Genomic DNA, 5637 nt, shown 5'->3' on the forward strand with positions numbered 1-5637 from the left:
CTTAAAGAGACAGAGGCCCAATTTCAAGGCGTTAAAAGACAAGGCAACGTTTTTCTTTTAACTCRTATTTGAAATATAGCATTTTTAACAACTGAAGTTACCTGACTATGCTATGTGCCTGGAAAACAAATAATACTGCCCCTTTAAAACCCTCCTGTTGTCCTCATTTTCTGTGTATAGGGAAAACACATACAAATCTCGGTCATTTTGACCCGAGGACAACAGGAGGGTTAAGTGGATCAAAACAACAATTTCTTGTAGTTTTAGCAACAGCTGGAATATTAGATCGTAACTGGGGGATTTGTACTTTGCTGCATAAATTGGCATATTTTTGTAACTCTTTCATCCTCTGGTGTTTAAAAAGCTCCCTCTCTAAAGGACCCTGGAGCACGTGTTTTAATGTTTAATAGTCCTTTGAATAAAAAAAATATGGAATATATTGGACATTTTATAAAAATTTTATGTTTCCTCTTAYTGGGTCTTCAGTATGAATCCTTTGCTCTGGAAGTCAGTGAGGAAGATTCAAAGTCAGCACGGAGAACTTAGAGATGGTGCGTTCAGTGACCGGGAAAGGACTCAGATTTTTGAGTTTCTGACCAGTCAGTCATACTTGAGGGCTGGTGAAGCTGAAAATCAGGCTCCCAAATCAGTTTCCTCTTCCCTTCCACCTCCAGCAGCTTTATTCTATAAATTATGTATCTATAATCATATCGATCTTGCACACATGTAAGAAATATAATAAACGGCAGGTGTTGATGTTCCACGAACCACTTGGAACAACTTGCATTCTCTCCCGTTTGCATGTGTGCTGCATTAAAAATGCAGAGGACTGAAATGTGCTGCATCACATTCCAGAGCTTGTTGAATATATTCCCTCCCCTTTGTGACACAGTCAGTATTCTGAATAAGAAAGAAAAAAACCCTCCTTTTGACTCCTTGTTAAAGCACTTCAATGTTCCCCCCTGCTGCTTTTTTCTACAGTAACAATCAGGTCTTTATTTTTATGTCCGCTTGCCAAACTAACAGCCCTCAGATCCCCGCCGAGCWGAGCGTCAGGCCGCTCTCGTAAAGCGTCTGACTCTGCGTATCTCTGCGGAGGCTCGTAGTTCATTCACGCTCTGCCCAATTAACCGCACTCTTCTCCGCGTCCACCTTTGATGTTGCCTGMGTCTCGGAGTCCCTCCGRTGAATACGGCGGGTAGCGGAGGTGTCGGCGAGGCCCCTGGGTGGGGCCTCATTAACCCACATTTCTCCCTCCGACGTCGGGACGGGGCGCGGTGCTCGGAGGGGRTTCTCGCTCTGYTCGTCGGAGCGCGTCTGAGGGAAGAAGAAAATGGAAACCATTCCTCTGAAGAAACTCCTCAGAGCACATGCAAGGGCGATGAATGCTGGGAGCTATTACTGTTTTTTCTTTCCCCTCTAATTTCCATCTTCTAATTTTCCGTGTATTACAGCCGGCTAATGCACTGCTAATGCAGTATTCATTCGTGGTTGGAAGATGGAGCTTGAAATGGGAAAGGCGTCGTTTCCAGAGTTTTGCATATTAAATGTAAGAGTTAGGAGAAGCCAGGGTGGAAAGAAGAAAACTATGTTTGCCTGTCGGAATGTGAAACGTGTGTGCAGTATGTTTAACTCTCTGTTTTCACTTCAGCACAAACCAAATGAGTCGTCGGCAGCGGTTTCTCCATTTTGTATGACTTTGTTGGATTTTGTACCGTTTTTATGTTGAATAGTTGCTCTGCTGCTATTGTTAAGGAAAGATATTAGCTTTGAAATGTTCACATTTTTTGCTAAAAAGCAGTTTCTCAMTCGATAATAACCATATCGAGTTTCGTTTTATTGCTGTTGCAGAATATCATCAGATGATGTGATTTAGTTGCTACAGAGCAAAGAGCATTTTTACATTCATTGGTACCTTTAGTAAAGATGGGTATAAAAACAATCTCAAAGTAAATACATTTATTATATTTTATTGCCATATTACACTAAATTCAACTGTTTATTTTCCTGCGTTCTGTTTGTACGACTCCCTTTTACCAACAAGATTTCTGTAAAAATCCAGAGATTACCTATTTTAGTTGACCATTGTCATTTATTTACTTATTTATTTACTTATTTATTCATGAAAATGTCTTGATGGGCTCCATATGGATGTTTTGGAAGACAAACCGACCCACAGGATCACTGATCCTCCACCGTACTTTACAACCTTTAGTGTTTATTGCAGGAAAACTTCATCACATCTGACCAAAGCACACATTTTAAGGGCAACTATTGTTGCTACTTTAATGTGGGTTTTCCACCCCCAATGACTAAATAAATAAAATTTTATGGATAGATTTCTATTTTTTTTTCTATATGAGAATATGCAACTGAACTAAAATATTTTTGTACAGCTTTTTCGTCCACTTTACCAGAGATGCCAACAGGTGTGAACAGGTTTAGATGTTGGACTTGTTGATGTGTAAAATCAGTCGGATTCCAGTGTGTTTTAAAGGATGTAGGGCAGCCGGCTTATCCCTTCTGATATACTCATAGAAGGTCTTTTAGTTTAGTTTTCTGCATATTATTAGCTAATGTTCTTCAATAGAGCAGCAGCATTAGTAGCAGCAGCGATGAAACATCACATCAATGACCAGTTGTCCTACATTTCATTGAGACCAGACGTAGATGAATGCACTTATGAAAGACTTTGTCATTTATGACCCCATTTTGACCCCATTGCCAAGCTTCTCAGGCGTTAGCAGTTCTGTCACGTATCTGCATCGTTTTTTTTCTGTTTCCTTGAAGAAGAGTAACATCTCCCTGTAAAATGTTGCTGATGCGCATTTATCCAACATTTGCAAAGCGGTTTGTTCTCTCTTACGTAAGGAGCAGTAGACGGGCTTTTCAATTAAGCTACCGATCCAGAGCGCTGGGAGAAGCGACTCTCCTGGGAATAGAGACGCAAAGTGCTGGATTAGTGAAAGATCGGCTAACACAGAGAGGAGGAAGAGACATAACTCTAACTAGAACAGTACAGAGAAACAGCCATTGTCATCAAATTAGAAATTTGAATTTCCTACAACTTGTGATCATCTGAAAAAGCGAAGCACACGTTTATTACTTGCCATAATTCCCCATTAAATAGATCAATGTCATATATTAGTTGGTGGGATATAATGCTCCTGCACATATTTGACAGCCTGATTTTGAAACATGTTGCTTTTCACCACATATCTAGACCTACAGCGCCATTTCAATTGGTTGCCTTTAAACTAGAAGACAGGATATTACTATTGTACTGGCAGCTTTAGCGATCGTATTACATTTGATTAAGGCTTCAGAGCTCTTCCATCACTTGTCAAGCCGTCTTATTACACCTGACCGCCGTACATTTACTCTCTCCGCTTCGTTTAGAGCCGCAGTGTAAGTCACTGTTGTGGCAGGKGGTGGTTATTGTTGCTTCAGGGGGCTCATAAAACAAGAGCAGGCAGCCGTGTTTCAGAGCAAAGCCGTTGGTCCGAGTCCTTAGAGAAACTGTAAAACATCGCAGCAGGCATCCGGGTCGGACCGCTACCTTTAGTGCGCGGTGTGTGGAGAGCAGCGCGCATTCCTCCGTCACACACCGAGGGCCAAACAGCGTGCCGTCATGACTCATTCATTCGCAGGACTGCTGCTAACAGACAATACTTTGACTTAATTTCCATCGCGATGAGAAAAGTTGACTCTGCAGAACCCGACAGTCCAACTGCAGATGTGGAAGAGTGTTGAACAGAAGGACAGCAACGCCCGGATCTGACTCTGGTTTCTAAAATCCCCTCTCACACTGACAAAGTTAGCCTCTCTGGAAATGAAGAGATCTAGTTTTAAATCCTCGGGCAGTTACGGACGTAGGTCCAGAAGGCCTGCAGTCGGACAGGTTTTAAAGTCTCGATCTCGTGTCCTCCTCGTCCTCCAGCTCCCTCCTGCATGACTGTCGCCTTCCTGCTGTGACCTCCAGCTGTGCCAACAGAGCCTGGCTGTCTCTCTCTAATATCACAGAGCCTCACACGCTGACATCTGCTGAACCGCAGCGCCAAGTCAGCGCGTTAATGTCAAGTTAGTTTTAAGGAGYGTGTGGATTCTGCACTCGTCCATTTGACTACCTCACACAGTGCAGAGAAAGGCATCCTGYTGATTAATGTTGTACTGTGCAAAAAGTAATGATGTGTGTTTTCTTCTCAACAAATCCCCTTGTTTCCTTYTAAGTCGTTGCACATTTGTTAGGAAAATTTGTTGGTGATTTTAGCTGTGCTGAACTCTGTCCGCCAATCATGAACAGTTTGAATTGAGTTTATTTCATTGGATAGTTGAAGTTTAAAGAAGCAACACATAATGGAAACGTAACTTGAAGAAACAAGAGAGTCCTTGTTGAATGAATGACACAGTTACCAGCTTTGCTTCCTGTCATTCATCGAGGTTGTATTGGTCACTCCGGCTTTTTTAAAGTTGTTCATCCGTATGCCACAAATACATTTTCCTTATAAACGTTTCCAAGGTTTCCTCCAGAAATCTTGCTAAGTAGTTTTAGAGTGTCCCCGCCTGGACCCTACAGTTATCAGCCTGTCTTTCATCATTACAAACAAGAATTAGCTCAGAGTTCATCCCTGGTGTAATCWGCAGTAGTCATAATAAAATGATCGCCTCCTGATAACGTCATACACAGCTCAGTTTTGAGGAACTCCTTTATGAGCTGACCTGAAAGCTCGCTGCTCTGTGATCGGCTGGCTTTGTGGAWGCCTGTGCACAACGGGCACAATGTCATCCGTTCTCACCAATTGAAATTTGTTCATTGTGATTAACCCAAAAWCAACAGCCAGCATCCGYCTGCGGTCTGGCTTGTGGTTGTTGAGCTTCATTGAACTGTTAATTCTGTGGAAGCAAGCTGTTTGAAGAGAAACTGTGTGCAAACATTTTTGACAAAACGACTTTCTGAACATGTTGATTTAAAAAAAATGACACTAGTACATATGCTTTATAAGTGCAATGAAGTAAATATTTCCACATAAAAAGCTWGGAAAGTGCGYCTACCTTCTTAATTTAATCTTTCTCCAAGTTTTTCTGTGTATATTTTTYGCATAATTGTTGCAAATCTGTTTCATTCTTTMAAAGTTTTCCCTCATTTTTGAAATTAACTTCTTTTTTATTTGTTAAAGTGCAAAAATAACCACAAAGAAACAGGGCCAGGCTGCCTTTTTGCATTGAATGCATTTAATTTTTGTTCCAGAACTCCAATTACGCTGACAGTCCACGTTTCTCTCATCATCCAAGCCGTCTTTYATCGTTTCCTTCAACTCTTCTCAGCATTTAATGGAACGCCTCAAATCCAGACAGCCAAAATATATTAACTCCTAAATGAAAATGAGGTGATGTCATCTTGAGGAAACACAGCCTGTGAAGTGTGAAGATGTGGGGGAAAAAAAAAGCTGAGAGACTTCCACGCAAAAACACCCTCAGTGCGCAAAACCCAAACAAGCATTCGCGTGAGGCTGCGTGTCTACTGGGAGCGCAGAAGCTGTCAACAGCCACGCCGCACATTATTTGCACCTCTTCCTCTGCTTTGCAGGATGTGAAAGACGTTCAGCATTCGCCGCACACACACACACACACACACAC

The sequence above is a fragment of the Poecilia reticulata genome, linkage group LG2 (genome assembly GCF_000633615.1).
Source record: "Poecilia reticulata strain Guanapo linkage group LG2, Guppy_female_1.0+MT, whole genome shotgun sequence".
Classification (NCBI taxonomy): Eukaryota; Metazoa; Chordata; class Actinopteri; order Cyprinodontiformes; family Poeciliidae; genus Poecilia; species Poecilia reticulata.